This window comes from Bidens hawaiensis, unplaced genomic scaffold, assembly GCF_021521415.1.
Source record: "Bidens hawaiensis isolate Kalapana, Puna unplaced genomic scaffold, B.hawaiensis_p1.1 tig00041718_1, whole genome shotgun sequence".
Lineage (NCBI taxonomy): Eukaryota > Viridiplantae > Streptophyta > Magnoliopsida > Asterales > Asteraceae > Bidens > Bidens hawaiensis.
The window spans coordinates 61,861-80,899 of NW_027505735.1; positions in this window are offsets into that span (position 1 = coordinate 61,861).

Below are 19,039 nucleotides of genomic sequence, written 5' to 3' on the forward strand. Positions count from 1 at the left end.
GAAACTAAGCGATTTGCACTATTTATTTGTTTGATGTTGTGAAGAAATAAGAAAGATGGAGATGGAGATGGAGATTGGTTATGGAGGTTTAGGGTTTGAGAGATAGAAGATGAAGAATTCAGTCGGATCCGACAGAATTTTAAGAAATTCAGCCGGATCCATTAAAACGTTGACACGTTGCGCGATTTTAAAGGTCCAAAAATTCAGTCAGATCATAAATGGTTTTAGTCAGATCCGACGGAACTTTTTGGCTAGGGTGTTTTGTTTGGTCTTGGGCTATTTGTGAAAACCAATGGTAAAAAATGGCTATTTTGGGAAATTTCCTAGATAAAACTATAAAACCATAAATTGTTGGTTCGAATCCCAAGTTTATCTAGGTTTTTGTTTCATCATGTGTTTCGTTAGAGATCTTTGTTTATGTAGCGGTAAAACGACGACCCGACAGTATGGTTTCACGGGGAACGTCCAAGCCAAATTCTGAAACCACCGTGAGCACGATTAAAACAACATAGTCTAGCCGGAATTGGGCAACGGGGGTCCCCAATTTAAGTAGTGTAGTGTAACCAAAAACACAAGAAAAGTCATCGTTCTTAGTAAAGTAAAGTGTGTGTTCAAGAAAACCATATAATTATTTCGCATGGTTCTACTAGATAGCATTTGACATATTGACATAAGCTGATAGAAAATATAGATAAATAAAATTACGTTGGTTAAACAACATAAAAAGAAGTATAATAATTAAGTTGATCGAAGAAACAAAAGGTTTAATCGGTTGATCTAAGGAAAAGATAAGTAAAATGTGTTGGCTAACATTGTAAAAAAAGGTAAAGTATAACACTTGACAAGGGTATAAAAGAACATCATTTTTAAAATCATACGGAGTTCTCACATTTTTCTTTATTCCTAGAGTAATTCTCGTTTTCTCACCCGTTGTCTGTATCTCAAATGATCATAAAGAACATCCTCTTCTTTGATCTTTAATTGTAAACTAGGATTTCGACCCCGCATTGCGGGGGTTGTGAAACCATAACAAAATACAAAAACGAATGCAAAAACATGGTGTGCACCAAGAAAAAAATATTTGAAACCTTTATTCTAACACTATCAATTTAATTGATATACAACCTAAGTCTAATTTAGGAATCCACACACCATAAAAATAAGAGAATCAAAACAATCAGAGCTTTAATCCACTCTACTTCCACAAATGGAATTAAGGAAAAAAAATCGATGAACACCATAAATTGCAATAGCTTTAATCCACTCTACTTCCCTGTTGTATGTAGAGCTGATTTATACAAATATGCATCACAGTTTGTATAAAGAATGTTAAATTTCATAAACACGTGCATTGTGCGGATTTGTATCTAGAAATTTCATAGTTGAAGACGTGCATAGCCTGCAGTTGGTGGAACAAGAATAGTACACAGCCGGACTGGTCACTATCAGCCGCTGCCTACCCACCAACCACCAGCATGGCACGTGCATAGCCCACAGTTGGCAGAACAGGAATACTATTCAGCCGGCTGTACCTGCTTGGAAACCTACCTTCGGCTATAAATACTCCAACACCTTGGAACGGTATTATCATCTCATCTCATACCATCATATCTGCTCTAGTCGTTTCTCTTAATATACACTTATATTCAAGAGCAATCTAGTCTGATTCTCACGCCGGAGGGTGGTCACAAGGAGGTACCCCCCCCTTCTCAGTGACGAGCTCACGGTGTCTGTTTTGCAGGTCATCTGAAGAACAACCATCTTTGCCGGACCTAACCCCTCGTGGGAAACATCTATTTAACCCCCAGATTATCCGTAATCTGCCCGGGGTCAATTAGTGTTTCTTCATTGGCGCCATCCGTGCATAAAAGCTAGAACTAATTCTCAGTTTTTTCAAAACCTCCGAAAAGATGGTTAACGTTACTCCGGTCCCCAGGCCAGGGAGTAACCAAGAAACCCCGGTAACCACAACCCCAGCTACTGGGGGGAACACCGGCGAATACACACATTTTACGAACACTACCCCGGTTACCCAAGCCGGGGCAAGTGCAGTAAATTTTACGAACACTACCCCGGTTACCCGAGCCGGGGCAAGTGCAGTAAACAATCCTCCCCTGGGATTCATTGATACCCAGGTGGAAAGACAACAGACGAGGCCCCCCCGCCAAACACTTGAACAAGTTAAGGCGTGGGCGAAAAAAACGTCAAAGGGAATTCCAAGCTGAGTTGGATGAACGCTTACGTTCACTCAAACAGGCTGACGAATTCGGAAGCACTCGACAACAGCTCAACATGAGCAATGAGTGCGAGTACTTGGACGATGATTCGGAGGAATCCGACACCGACGTAAACCCTCGCCATAAGGCGAAAGGGAAGCGTAAGGAAACGGACTTCCAACCAAGAAGGAATTTTGGAGAAACCTTCAAACCAAAAAACGCGGGTGGAAACCCACGTGACTTCTCTAAAACCTTCAGACCAACCGCTGCAAATGCGGGAACCTCCAAGTTTGCAAGGGACATTGCGGAAGCAATCGCCCCAAGAAGTGCCAAACAGATGTCCAACATCGGCACCTATGATGGTATATCCGACCCAGACGATCATTTGAACAGATTCATAGCGGGGGCAACCGTCAGCAACTGGACGGAACCCACGTGGTGTTATATGTTCCAAATGACGCTGGTTGGAGCAGCCAGAGCGTGGTTTGACCGTCTACCGGTCCACCACATCTATGATTGGGCAGACTTCCAACAGAAGTTCAGCCAACACTTCAGTCAACAAAGAAAGTACACTGAGGAGCAATGGACAATCCTCACCTGCATCCGAGAGGAAGATGAGTCTTTACTAGACTTCATCACTCGTTTCAACTCAAAGAAGCTAAGTCTGGGCAATATTAGCGAAGATCTTGTTCGCGCTGCTTTCATCCAGGGCGCAAAAGACCCAGAGCTCATCCGTACCTTAACGGGTAAAGATGGCATGCCATCCACATGGGATGCCATCATGACAGCAGCTAAACGCTTCGCGGAAACGGAAAAGCAACTGGGTAGAGATCTTCCCCAGAGCACAAACCTCTACACCCAGAAAATAAGAGAAAACAATGTCCTTACCGCCCGACTAAACAAAAAGAGGAAGCTAGGCATTTGGCAGTCAAGGGTAAACTTTGACACCTCATCCGGCTCGCACCCTCGGTTAGGCGGAAAGGATAACATGCAGTCGTCGAACCGGAACTCCAGATGGACGCCACTCACCAAAAGCGTCACCGAGATATTCGACACCGAGAGGCTCCCATGGCCAAAGGCTCCAATAATCCGAGAGCGTCACAACGCTGATCAGAGCAAATTCTGTGACTTCCACAGGACAAGAGGCCACAACACCGAGGAATGCGTAGACTTGAAGGATATCGTCGAAGCATTTGTCAGAGCTGGGACGCTGACGCACCTCGTGGCGTAATGAACGCTGAGCAGGCTAATGCGTGTAGAACCCCAGTTGGGGAAAACACGAATAAAACTGCAGCTTCAATGTCGGAGACTACATACTGCGTAAACAACGAGATTCCGAACCAAGTGCATATCGACTCGAAAGGCTCGATGACACTCCCAATAACATGGAAGGGAGCTCAATTACACAGTCTGCATGTAGATCAATTCCAAACTTGTAAAAGAAAAGGCCCAGAGCCACTTCTAATGAAAATGATTCTCCTTATCACATTGACGCTGATGGTCTTACATTTATACTTAATGAACTTTCCACACTGATATGCCGGTCTTCACCGCATACATAAGTGGGAAAGCAAGTCGTTGCGTGTGGAAGGCGGCAAAACCCGCATAAACACAAAACGACAAATTTCTAAAGAAAATATAAGGAAAGCCTTCACGCAGATCAGTCATAGGTAAACTTTGATCATCCTACTAAATGAAAGTGCCGGTCCTAACCGCACAAATCATGATAGAGGACACCGAACTAACCTATTAACAACCGCGCGTCGAACGGTTAATTTATTCAAAACACTGATATGCCGGTTTTCACCGTATAAATAAGTGAAGAAATCGTTGCGTGTGGAAGGCGGCAAAACCCGCGTAAGCACAAAAAACAGATGACAATCTTCACGCAGGTCAGTTATAGGTAAAGTTGGGTCATTCCACTAAATGAAAGTGCCGGTCCTACCCGCACAAATCATGATAGAGGAAACCGAACTAACCTATTGACAACCGCGCGTCGAACGGTTAATTTATTCCAAAACACTGATGGGTTTTCACCGCATAAATAAGTGTGAAGAAATCGTTGCGTGTGGAAGGCGGCAAAACCCGCATAAACACAAAAAACGGCAAACCTTCACGCAGGTCAGTCATAGGTGAAGTTCGGTCATCCCACTAAATGAAAGTGCCGGGCCTAACCGCACAAATCATGATAGAGGAAACTGAACTTTAACCTATTGACAACCGCGCGTCGAACGGTTAACTTATTCAGAACACTTAGAAAATCTCTTCAAGGAAAAAATGAGGAAAACCTCCACGCAGGTCAGATATAGGTAAAGTTTAGCCATCCTACTAAGTGAAAGTGACGGTCTTACCCGCACAATCACGAAAGAGGAAGCAAAACTTTAACCTATTATCTGCCACGTTGAAAGGTTAACTTATCCAAAGTACTTAAGAAATTGCTAAGTTAAACTAAAGTATGCACAAGCGAATCATATATTGTTTATGCGGCAAAAAAAAGTGCCAAATTAAACTATATTATGCATAAGCAAGTCGTATAACGTTTATAAAGCAAGAGTGACGGTCCTACCCGCACAAAAGATTTATATTCCATAAAAATTCAACTGTTACAAGAATGGTCGGGTATCTACCCGCCTACAAGAATATAAATCTATACAAAGACGTAAATCTATCCTAACAGTGGGAAAGGATTTAAAAGATCAAGCTTCAGGGCCACTCCCTCCAAACCCACTTGTACCGCACCATCAGTTGGCTGTGGCGGTTCAAGGAAGGTCTTGAGAATGGTTAGCCCATCATCAGCAGCAGCAACTTCGTTCACCTTCTCTACCACCGGGTGCGGGAAGGCGGCATACTGGTTCACTGCTTGGTCATATACAGCTTCAGTATCCACATCATATAAAGGGAAGTTGGAAGGCGGGATGCCCTTCTCAACGAACCCTAGACCAAGCAGGAAGCCAGCATTTTCCCCATCCTCATGAGAAGCGTTGAGGGTTGCGCTCATGGCATCGTCATATGATGTGTCCGTGAAGACCCGATGCACAACCTACAAAACAAAAATACAAGGATCAAAACCTTTTCTAAGTACAAAGAAAAGCGTAAAGACATTATGAAGCTAAGCTTACCTGCGACAACGCTTCTCGTAGAAGCTATTCCTTGGTAACCAGAGCCTCCTGGAGGGCAGCTTGAGCTTGGTTACGGGCGCGTTCGGCTTCACTTTTGTTAAGGTTGGCAAGCAACACTTCCTTAGCAGCAGCCTCTTCAACGCCCTTTAGCTTACGCTCAGTATGGTCAAGCATACCCCTCTGGTCCAAGATTTCTTGAAGCTTCTTGGCGTCTTCCATAGCCAAAGCATCATGAGCCTGTTGAAGCCTCTCTAGTTTGGCTTTGAGCTCCTCATTTTCGGCGCGCAGAGGTTCAGCAACGGCTTCAGCCTTGGTGGCCCTCTCAGTCGCGTTTCGCGCAGTTTCCTTAGCCAACCGAAGCTGTTCGTTAACAGCTTGGGCAGCCTTGGAACGGGCCTCGAGCCGGGCCTGCACTTCAACCTCGAGGGCCTTGAAGGCCTTCTCCTTCTCCGCAGCAACAGCGGAGAGTCTCCTGTTCTCCTCCCTGATAGCCCGCGCCTGAGCTACTTCTTGGATACGAGCCGCCTTTAACTTGTTGTTTTCACGACAAAGCAGCTCGACGCGCGGCTGCATCCGGGCAAGGAGAATTCGAAGCTCGTTTGTCAGCCTACCCTCCTGGTAGCTTGACATAGCTTCTCCCAGTGCACCACTGGGGGCGGCGTGGCGCGCCCACTCGACGCAGTCCACAGCCGTCCGAAGGGTGGTTCCCCGGCGGATGTTCCACCGTGGAACAAACACCTCATTCGAATCCGACACTGCAAAAACAAAAAGCAGTTAGGAAAAGATGATAAAAAAAACATAACAGGCCAAAATAACCCTACGCACCTGTAGGGTCGACGACAGGCCTGTAGCCGCCAAACCCATCACCCGAACCTAACGGATATCCATCCAAGAGGTCAGGCAGATGGGAAGGAGGCAGAGATTGGCTAGACGCCTCAACCCCAAACATACCTGCTGAACCGGCCGGGGGCGAGGTGGTCGCCGGTGCCGGAGGCGCGGTTGAAGCCGCCGTCGTAGGAACCAGCGGAGGTGAACTCACCGGAGGTGAACTCACAACCGTGGTCGCCGCTGCGGAAGAGCCCGCAGAAAAACTCACCGCCGGCTCAGTGAAGGAATCAGTGAATATGGCACTGACAGCCGGCGGAGACGACGTCACAGTTGGAACAGTTGCCTCAACCGAGTGACCAACTGAACCAACACTTGAAGCAGGCGCAGCCGCCTGGGTCATCGCCTCGGGTAGGTTGACCAAACCTACCGTCATGGGTCCAGAAGTGCTCCTCCCCGCTCCACCCTGGAATGCGGTTGCATCCACGCCTGCATGAAGACAACATATTTAAATATAATGGCAGAAATATATGAAGTTAAAGTTAAAGTTTACACTTACGAGTCCTCTTGAGCTTGAAAGTGCGAATAGGCGGGGACGAACCCGATGGAGCCGGCCTCTTCACGCCGGTCACCGTCGTTGTACTAGGCTGCCCGGAGGTGACAGCTGTCTCAACCTCCGGAACAGTGGTCTCATCACCACCAGGGTTCCCCGCCACCTCTTCACTCTCGGTCTTCGACTCTGACCGATTCCCCTGATCGGCAGTGGAGGCAACCTTCGCCTTGCCCTTCCCGCCGGCAGCCTTCTTCTTCCTCGCCAAGAAAGGACCATCTGCGGATTCCTCATCAGAAGATGACAAAATTAGAGGAATTCCCGCAGAGGTTTGAGCATTGAGAGGGCGAGGGTCAAAAAGTTCTTTACCTGGCCGCCTGGCGCTCAGGATCTCGTGGCCTGGCGGGTAGACCTCCACGAACCGATCCGTCGTTTGCTCAAGGATGGGCAACTCGTTCGCATCTAGAGCACGAGTACCCATCCGAGCGGGACCATCACTCTCCCGCGGCTGCAGGAGAGACTGCAAGTCGTTTCCCTCTGAAAACTAAAAGAAAAAACGGTTAGAACAAAAACCCTAAATTAACGGATAATATGAAGCATACCGTAAGGGACAGAGTTCAAACCGTATTCGAGGACGATGGGAATCTGTGACGCCTCCTTCCACACCCGGCTCATCCCGAGCATCACCATCCCGGACTCCGCAAAGCGGTAAACCGGAGACTGGATCCGGGAAACCTTGGAGAACCATTCCGCCTCCTGGTAGTTGGAGGCGTGAAGGTTCGGGAGAGCTCTCCCGTTCTTGAACGTCATCGCTATGGGGACGACGCGAGCGGAGATATAGAAGAACTCCCGCTTCCAAGATCGAAGACTGCGCTCGGTAGCGCAGATCTTCAAACCCTTGATCCGATTGACCAAGGTATACCACCCCTGGATGCACCTCCAGGAATAGAAGGTCATCAGGCGGTCAACATGGGGCTCCACACCCAGAATGAGACACACCCACTCGAAATGGCGGATCTTGGCGATCGCCATTGGGTGTACCTCAGTCAGATGCACACCGTGTCTCTCCAGAACACGGTATACAAACTTCGTCAATGGGAACCTGAGATTCCCATAGACGAAGAATGCAGCGTACACCCCTATCTTGCCCTTGGGGGTATCATACACCTTCTGATGAGATGCAGGAAACTCAGGCTCGAAAGGCTCGAGCATGAACTTCCTGACGACGTACTGATAGAGGTCGACCGGAAGAGCACACAGGCACTCGCCAGCAGTACTCTTGTCATCCTTGTCCGACGTGGACGACGGATTCTCGAGGTATACATCGGACTCCTCGACAGTAACCTCAGGATCATGAGAAGACATGTTTGGGATGTAAACAAGAACGATTTCAGGAGAATGCTCGACAGAAAAGTTAGAGTATTCGCCGGAAATCGTTTAGAAGAAGAAGAGAGGTGAAACTGTGAGTTGAGATGCAACCTCTCCTCCCTTTATATGCTCATCGCAATGAATGCGATGAATTTAATGCGGAAGAGAGAGGAAAACGCTGGTGCAATGAAACTATGACACTTGGAAAAAGCAAGCTGGCAACAGCTGTTGACAGGACGCGTGCCGTAAACTTCGCGGCCACGCGGCCGAAAACTCGCGCCCACGCGCCTGAAAAAGCGTCTGGAATGACCATATACTGACGTCGTCATAACTTCCTGCACGTCCTGACACTGTCAGAAGAAACCGTCGGACGACGTTTCAACAGTTTGGACTGTTCTTATCCTTTCACCAACTCTTCGAATTTCAAAAAGATTCAAAAGTAAGCGGGACTATACCCCTTACCTTGGCAACCAAGTAACTATAAGACGGGTGCGGGTACAGTGTCAAGGCAAAACCCTTCACATACTTAGCACCCGCAGGGAATTGAAGCCAAGAATACCTCGGCAAACAAGTAACTATAAGACGGGTGCGGGTACAGTGTCAAGGCAAAACCCTTCACATACTTAGCACCCGCAGGGAATTGAAGCCAGGAATACCTTGGAAGTAAAGTAACTATAAGACGAGTGCGGGTACAGTGTCAAGGCGAAACCCTTCACATACCTAGCACTCCGCAGGGAATTGAAACCAAGAAGGATCTTCTGGGCCATGCTTGCGGAAACGGGAATAACATCCCCGCATAGCGGGAACGTCGAGAACTAGATTGTTTGAAGCTCCAAGATGGAATTGGTTGTTTAAACATAATTGATCACTATGTTCAAAACTACCAAAATCTCATGGAGAATCTACACAAGTGGAACTCAGCGCTCATGACTTGCGAAGAGGTTACAGACCTACCCGCATCATACCCAAAGATCAAGCAGAAAAGTCGGGAATTTCTGCACGTGACATTAGGACTTCCGCGGGAAGAATCCCGATGGAAAACCTTAAAACTAAACCCTTTTCAAAACCCTTTGCTTAAGTCCAAAAGTTCACCTCACTTATTAACAATTCATGAGAAGAACATTGGACTGGGGGGACTTGAAGAGGTAGGTCCCAGTAGAGCCCAGTTGGACCCGCACGACTCACCTCAAAGAGGGACGTCTGCGCAGTTGAACCCGCAAGACTCACCTTCAACAGGGACGTCTGCGTAAAGGCTAAACTCGCAAGACTCACCTTGAAGAGAGACATCTGCGCAGAAACCAACTGGATCCGCAGGACCCACCATGCTCAGAGACGTGACGTCCTTACACCCAGTACGCAAGCTGTTCCCGCAGGAAAAGCCTCCCAATGGTCGACGTACTCCGCCTGTTCCCGCAGCAACGGATACTAGCCATCAGGGAAGGCTACCCGCGCAGCAAGGCTACACGCACAAGGCACTTAACTCTTAAATAATTCAGTAATGTCACCTAAAGAAGGAGTGAGCAAGCCGGGAACACTCCCGCACAAAGCCGGGAACACTGCCGCACAAATAAGCCAGTCCGTACGATACTGGAGGATCTTTTGTACTGTACCTGACGAGGTATGGACAAAAGATCTGACCAAAGATACGACAGCTCACTGACAACAGTATGACGAGCAGCACGCTCTTGTACTGTATGTCACTATCAGCCGCTGCCTACTCACCAACCTGTCGGAGGACGTGCATAGCCTGCAGTTGGTGGAACAGGAATAGTACACAGCCGGCCTGGTCACTATCAGCCGCTGCCTACCCACCAACCACCAGCATGGCACGTGCGTAGCCCACAGTTGGCAGAACAGGAATACTATTCAGCCGGCTGTACCTGCTTGGAAACCTACCTTCGGCTATAAATACTCCAACACCTTGGAACGGTATTATCATCTCATCTCATACCATCATATCTGCTCTAGTCATCTCATCTCATACACTTATATTCAAGAGCAATCTAGTCTGATTCTCACGCCGGAGGGTGGTCACAAGGAGGTACCCCCCCCCCTTCTCAGTGACGAGCTCACGGTGTCTGTTTTGCAGGTCATCTGAAGAACAACCATCTTTGCCGGACCTAACCCCTCGTGGGAAACATCTATTTAACCCCCAGATTATCCGTAATCTGCCCGGGGTCAATTAGTATTTCTTCAATAGTTATTACAAAACAAAGAAGAAATAACACCAGTTGACTCATATCAGTTGTATCTACAGATCATCCTAGTCATTACAAAACCAAGAGGCTCAAACACACTCCCCATTGACATTGCCAATTGCCATTGAAACACGGATCAATACTCCCACGGCTGCAACCAAAGTTGCCATGTCAAGTAAGCAAGCCTCCATCAATGCCGGCTATAAACCTTCAACTACAAAAAATTACTAAAAACTACTGAAACAACCTGAACCTACGTGTCCAAAAACAACATATAGCAACCAAAATCCAGCATCATTAAATTGTTAATGTTATATTATATGTATGGTTTTGATAAAAAGAACACATGTTTATTGCATTAACAAACATATAATACCCCTGCTATCTTCTAATTTCCATACCAACTGATTTCCTTCTACAGTTAATCAACAACCAATAAGAAAACTTGAAATATTAATTATAATCTGAAATTTATTTATAATATCAGTTACCGAACTTTTATTCTTCCTGTTAGAAGTTGAGCAAAGCAATTCATCCGTGTTGTATTCAACAGATAAACCAAAACGAAAAAAAGTGCAAAGCTGACACTAACAAATTAAAGAGAAACACAATTACATGTACCGAAAAAAAGTTAAATCAAGAACACATGCATTTCAGCAAGCAGGTTGGGAGCAATACTAACCTCAAGCGAGCTAATTGCAGGTAAACACACAAACCACCATAACGATCTCTGCATAAGTGAGACACCAATAAGATTATAAGACTATATTAAAAGAAGAGAAAACGAAAGCCCAAACTAAAAAAATAGTTTGCTCAGTGGCCTAAGAAAATAAATAAGCAAATGTATCTTTGGAGACATAAAGCAAAACCTTCTCTGTTTAAACTTTAAACCCTCACTTTCGTTCAGATCGCTCCGTAGTGGAGTGACGGTGTAGATTGAAGATCTCCGGCCACTCTTAGAGTTCAGATTGGATCCGTAGCCCCCATCATCCAATAGTTTCAACGAAACATCGCTTCTATGGGTACATCTATGCATTTTTACTGTTGGAGATCGATTGTTATATGGTGTCGGTCTCCGACGCCGCCATCGCCTAGGGTTTCAAAACGGAACCCGGCAATAGTCACAACATCGCCGTCACCTAGGGTTTCCAAACTGGAACCGGCAATAGACAAATCGGAGACATAACTGTTGGGTTTCAACGGTGGTTCGGAACGAAAACGGTCAAATAAGTTTAAACCTGTTTTAGTTAATAATTTCGTTTGATAATTATTAGTCAATATTAATATACAAACTTATATTAACGAACTATATAAAACGCAGCGGATAAATAAATGATTTAAACGAACCAAAACCGAAAACCCAAAACCCGGATCCGATTACAACGTAACACGAGCACGAATAAACGAATAACAAACAACCATAGATTTAGTTTAGTTATTGTACCTCGGTTATCGAAACCGGGAAGACACCGAGGGCTTAACGAAACACGCTAGTAATCGACACAACCAAAATCCGATTATTCCGGCAACGGTGGCGGCTCACAGCGGCGGGAATCGGAGATGGACAGCAGCGGTGAACCAGCAGCTGTTGTACAGCAGTAGCAGGGACTGCCGGAGTGGCAGTTGGCCGGAAAAACGGCTCGCCGGAAAAACGCGGCAGTCGGAGGCGGCGGTGCTGGTGTCGGATGGCTGTGGATAGCCTCGAACAGCAGCAACAAGCTGCAAACAGCAGCCAATAGCTGCGCACAGCAGCTTAACCAACACCAATCGGCCGGATAAATAATGGCGGTTGGTGGGAGGCGGCAACGGAGGTGGCGGCGGCCGGAGGGCGGCGCTGGACGGCGGTGGCGACAGCTGGTGTGGTGGTGGCGGCTGGAACAAGATGAATGGAGGCTAGGGTTTTATCTTCTTGTTTATTTTAGGTTAAATCATAATAATATATATATATGATACTATATATAGGAGTTTAGGTTTAATCAAATTAAACCAATTTGGACTTGAGCCCAATTAACAAGACAAAACCTTACCCATCATCCGGTCCATCTAATTGATTGTGTCGGGTCCAATTAACATTTAAGTGGGTTTATGTTTCGTTACCCACGGTGTAACTTATACCGGGCCACATTCGGGTCGGTCCGCGTTGACTTAGTTCGAACCGACCATTAAATCCAACAGTCTCCCACTTGAACGGATCTGGGTCAAGTATCACAACACTAACAGCTAGAGGCGTTCTAGCTACACATAGTTGTCCCCAACCAAATATGACATTTTTAAATCCATAACCAAAGTATCTTGGAATACCTTATTGCAAGATAATAAATTTATAGTAATCGTTGTCATATATCCTTTCTGTATAAGACATCAATTTAACAATGAGACATTGATCAAATCAATCTCATACAGTGTTCAATTATTGTAGTTCTCGATATAGAGTCAAAGTGGTCCATTCAAACACACAGTAAGTTTTGGTGAGGCCTCACACTTTACCAGTTTGAATCAACGAGGGCGCCAATATGTCTAACTGTTACATTTTAATGTAAGAGTACAGAATCCCATCTTGACTACATACAACTCCCACTGAACTCCAGAACATTCCCAACCAATGCCTTTATGACTGGCAGTTACGCAACAGCGGTTGACATGATCAAAGAATATTCCTCGGTAAACGAAAGTTCTAATATGTATCTCAGGTCTTAGGATACTAAATGAGCATACTATTATCAAAACATCTTATGATCAAGATCCATGAAGATGATTTGATGCGAGTTACATCCAACGTCATTCATGATAAGGTTTGTGAGTTTGGCAGTCAACTGCTTGAGTCCAAAGTCAGAATAGTCTTAATTCAGAATCGTTCTCACGAGTCTGACCGACTACGGATAATTTATAATACAATATTCACAGATTAAACGTATTAAAATGAACACAGTTGTATTATTCAACGTTTGCATTTAACCATTAAATCAAAAGTGAACAGAGAAGTACAACTGATTAAATGTTCTTACATCCAAATATCAAATCAAAATAAGTCACTAGCAAGTCTAAGCCCGATAGCATCTCTATGCTAATCATGCTTGTCCTGAGTCATCGGCTTAGAGAACGAGTCAGCTAGTTTTTGATCTGTGTCTACTTTGCTTATTATGATGTCACCTCGTTCCAGTATTTCTCGTATATAGTGGAACTAAAAATGTGCTTGGCTATGTGATGATAATTGGGCTCTTTGGCTTGAGCAATAGCACCTGTGTTATCACATATTACGTCGATCCTTTTCCTAAACTTGGAACCAGATCGAGGTTGGCTATGAATTTCTTCATTCAAGCAGATTATGAGCGAGAAACATCTCGGTCATTCTGGAAGTTAGCGTTAGTGTAACATCTTACAGTGATCTCTTCTTCCACTCATCCAAACACGCATACGAGACGTCAGGTCTAGTGCATAATATAGCGTACATGACAGAGCCAATCGATGAAGCATATAGAATTGCTTGAATGTCCGTTGCCGGAGATTGCGATTTGCTAAAACGGTTCTTTTAACAATAGAACAACACCTATCTTAGAGTTGTCCATTGAGAAGCGTGTCATGACTTTACTTATGTATGTACTTTGACTTAGCCCTAGAATCCGCTTAGATCTATCTCTATGGATCTTTATTCCCAGAATATATGCGGATTCTCCAAGATCTTTAATTGCAAAACAAGATTCCAGCCAGTGCTTAACCTCCTTAAACATAGGAATGTTGTTTCCAATTATCAGTATATCATCCACATACAGCATGAGGAATGATATAGTGCTCCCACTAGCCTTTATGTAAACACAAGGCTCATCTTCATTTTTGATAAAATCAAACTCTTTGATTATTCTCATCAAAATGTAGATTCCATCTCAAGATGCATGTTTGAAAATCCAGTTGCTCCCTATTGCCCGACTTTCGGGGGGTAGCTCAATCAAGTTCCAGACTTGATTGTCATGAAATGATTGCATCTCAGCGTTCATGGCTTCATGCCTTTTCTCAGATTCCAGATCCAAGATTGCAGATTTGTAGTTAGTAGGTTGGTCGTTAGACTCGGCTACTAATAAGAGTTCGGGACCATCTAAATGCCATAGGTATTTAGAATTTGGTACGGAAGTCCTACTACTTCCGCGAACTCTCGTGTTCATGTTTGATGTATTAGCAACAACAACTTGTTGATCAGACACTCCAACTTCCTAAGCGGTTGATTCTGGTTCTTGAATTTCTTCAAGATCGACAATGTTATCTCCAGTTCCTCCATCGAGAAATTCTTTCTCGAGGAAGTGGCCTTTCCTCTTGATAGAAATCATATTTGTATCAGGATGAAAGAAGTAGTAACCACTTTGGTAGTAGTATTTGACGAATGCGGGAGGCGGTTATAAGGGCAAAACTCCAAAAGGAGTGAGGCAAGTTAGTTCTACATATCATCGTTCGAACCATGTTTAGCAAGGTTCGATTCCTCCTTTTGCTCACGCCATTATGTTGGGGTGTGCCAGGTGTAGGGAGTTGTGAAACAATTCCACGCTTTTTTAGATGAGTGATGAACTCTGAGCTGAGATACTTTCCACCTCGATCTGATCGAAGTATCTTAATGTTTTACCAAGTTGGTTTTCCACTTCGTTTTGAAACTCTTTGAAATTTTCAAAAGATTCATGCTTGCGTTTCCTAAAATACACATAAGCGTATCGACTATAATCGTCGATAAAAGAAACAAAGTATCTTTCATGGTTTCTAGGCATGGTTCTGAAAGGTCCACATACATCATTATGTATGAGTCCTAACAGATCTCTTTCTCGTTCACTTTTATGAGTGAAGGAGTCTTTGGCGAGTTTGCCAGCTAAGCAAGACTCATAATTGTCAAAAGAGTCCGGTATCGTGGATTCAAGAATCCCTTCGGATTGGAGTCTTTTAACTCTTGCTTTGCTTATGTGGCCAAGTCGGCAATGCCATAGAAATGTATCATTGATGCCAGATCTGATATGTTTTGAAAGATTATATATACGTTATTATTAGTTTGAACATCAATCTAATATATATCATTTCAAGGTTTAGCCTCGAAATAAAAGATGTCATTTAAGTAAGCCGAAATAGCTATGCTATTAAAACACGTACTTAGAAACCTTGTTCAAGCAATAAAGAAACTGAAACGATGTTGTTGGTCTAACCAGGAGCATACAAATAATTATTCAAAAGAAAAACTAGACTAGATGGACAAGTAAAATGAAATACTCCAGTTGCCAGAACTGGTACTCTATTCTCATCTCCAACGATGAGTTCCATGCTGCCTTTATTCAGTTTCCTCCACTTCTCAGGCTCCTGCAAGACATTAAAGATGTGGAAATCACATCCGGTATCAAATACCCATGTGTTGCTAGAGAGAGTGAAAAGTTATATGGAAATACCTCGAGAAGAGCCTTCACCATTGGCTCTCTTCATCTTGATCTCAACAAGGTATTCGGGGCAGTTTCGCATCCAGTGCCCCATCTGGTTGCATTTTTAGCACTGGCGCTCCTCAAAGGGCGGCGGTGGTGGCTTTGCAACCTTCTTGTCAGTGTTGGTGGCAACCTTGGCAGCAACAGTAACTTTCTTTTTGCCTTTACCCTTATGACCCCGGTTATTGGGATTAGGCTTTTTGACACCAGCAGATCGAATCATTAGAACTTGATTGGTCTTTGAAGGAATGTTCATCTCAGCCGTCTTGAGCATGTTATAAAGCTCCGGCACTGTCTTCACCCAACCATTCATGTTGAAATTCATTACGAACTGGTCGTAAGAGCTGGGGAGAGAGTTGAGGATGAAATCCGCTGCCATCTCATCAGGCAGGGGATAATCAAGCTTCTTGAGCTGATCGATGTGCCCCTTCATCTTAAGAACATGCGCACTGACGGGAGACCCTTCTGCCATCTTGCAACTAATGAGTTGTTTCATGGTGTCGAAACGTTCTTGACTGGCTTGTTTCTGGAACATGCCCTTGAGTTGTTCAAGCATTTCATAGGCACCAAAGTCTTCCAAGCCTTTAGCAAGCTCAGAAATCATGGTGGCTAGCATAATGCAGGAGACATCAGCCGAGTCATCCTTATGCTTCTCAAGAACTTTTCGAGCAGCGGTTGTGTTGTTTTCAGGCTCGGTTGGAACAGGTCCATCGAGAACATACAGGCGCTTTGCCATGGTGAGAACAAGTCTCAAGTTGCGGTGTCATTCGATGAAGTTGGTACCGTTCAGTTTATCCTTCTCAATGATAGTCTTAAGGGCGTAAGGTGAGTTTTCGTTTGACGACATCTGATTAATTAAGCAAAAGTAAATTTATTTAGTATTTTCGACGTTGTAGTCCCATTATTAATGACCGAATAACATTAATGAAATAGGAGCATGAGAATCCGGCTTCCAGTTATTAAAGGCAGTTGTAGCACGCAACATTAATAAATGGTTAGGCAGACTGACAACGATTGCCAATTGTGAATAGAGCACAACTCTCGGTTTATGAGGCCTATTGAGACAATGATTGTCTGTATAGATACGTTTAGCCTCATCTTTGCCCACTTTAAGTCTCTAGACAGCTTTAGCACGTAACATGAGAGTAAAGTAATAGTTGTCCTAATATAGTGACGTGTGAAAGGGCCGGATGTGTCAACGAAACGCTTTCACCTTGATGGGATAGGCTAGAAAACAAGTGCGGTGTTGTAGCTCCAGACACTCGAAATTTCGCAGTATGCCTCAAGTGTGACTTGTAGTATGATTGACATAAACTATTGATTTTAAATTGGGATTAATTTTAAAATTACCAAATAGAGTAAAAGTCAAATTTTACTGTATTTATTATCGGGACGAATTGATGAACCCTTTCATCTCTCAGGACACTTAGTTTTAAATAACCTATTAAAAACTAAGTTTGTCGCGATATAACTAACCAACTTTAAGTTAATAAAAAATCTATTAAGTTATTAGTTTTGAAAATCAAAACGTTTTTAATTTGCAAAACATAATTGGTTAATAAAATGTTTATTTTCAAATTTATTTGGTATTAGGTCGGTGATATTATAATCCCATTATAAACAATCCAAGCAACCACAATATCAAATAATAATATGTAAATCCTTATGGCCAAAAGGTGATCGGTCTCGCTAGAGCCAATTAGGGAGACTGATCGGGTCAAGGGGTTCACAACACAAAACAACCACAAGGATGGACTTCTTCGTGCATCCCGTCATCATGCCCGAACTCCCACTAACTCCAAGAAATCCTTGAGCTCGTCCTCGGTTATCTTCGCGTCTTCTTTATTACAAATTTATAAACTAACAATAATTTGCCCTATTACAAATTTGAACCATCTTTATGGCCAAAAGAAAACCGAAAAATAAATAATAACCGTTTACAACTTTTGAACCATCCATATGGCCAAAAACAAGCTCAACAACCAAACACAACCAAACAAACATAGGTCGGGGCCGGATTTACATATTCAAAACAAATAAAATTTCGGGTCGTTTTGACTTGGTCAAATAAAATAAACAAAACTTTGACCAAATCAAAATCACCCGAAAATAAATCTAGATCAAAACTTTAAACGATTTAAAGTTTAAGATGTAGATCCGGTTTTAAACGAACCGGGATCGACTCGTACGTTGTAATCGCGGGTCTGATACCACTGTTGGGTTTCAACGGTGGTTCGGAACGAAAACGGTCAAATAAGTTTAAACCTGTTTTAGTTAATAATTTCGTTTGATAATTATTAGTCAATATTAATATACAAACTTATATTAACGAACTATATAAAACGCAGCGGATAAATAAATGATTTAAACGAACCAAAACCGAAAACCCAAAACCCGGATCCGATTACAACGTAACACGAGCACGAATAAACGAATAACAAACAACCATAGATTTAGTTTAGTTATTGTACCTCGGTTATCGAAACCGGGAAGACACCGAGGGCTTAACGAAACACGCTAGTAATCGACACAACCAAAATCCGATTATTCCGGCAACGGTGGCGGCTCACAGCGGCGGTGGCGGCGGGAATCGGAGATGGACAGCAGCGGTGAACCAGCAGCTGTTGTACAGCAGTAGCAGGGACTGCCAGAGTGGCAGTTGGCCGGAAAAACGGCTCGCCAGAAAAACGCGGCAGTCGGAGGCGGCGGTGCTGGTGTCGGATGGCTGTGGACAGCCTCGAACAGCAGCAACAAGCTGCAAACAGCAGCCAATAGCTGCGCACAACAGCTTAACCAACACCAATCGGCCGGATAAATACTGGCGGTTGGTGGGAGGCGGCAACGGAGGTGGCGGCGGCCAGAGGGCGGCGCTGGACGGCGGTGGCGACAGCTGGTGTGGTGGTGGCGGCTGGAACAAGATGAATGGAGGCTAGGGTTTTATCTTCTTGTTTATTTTAGGTTAAATCATAATAATATATATGATACTATATATAGGAGTTTAGGGTTTAATCAAATTAAACCAATTTAGGCTTGAGCCCAATTAACAAGACAAAGCCTTACCCATCATCCGGTCCATCTAATTGATTGTGTCGGGTCCAATTAACATGTAAGTGGGTTTATGTTTCGTTACCCACGGTGTAACTTATACCGGGTCACATTCGGGTCGGTCCGCGTTGACTTGACATGAACCGACCATTAAATCCAACAACAACAACCCCTTCTCTCTGATAGTTTTGTCATTATTAGAGTTCGAAAGAGAAAGCAGGTTTCGTAGCCATATATAACCGTTATACCTCAACCACGGAGACGGTAAAAACTAACG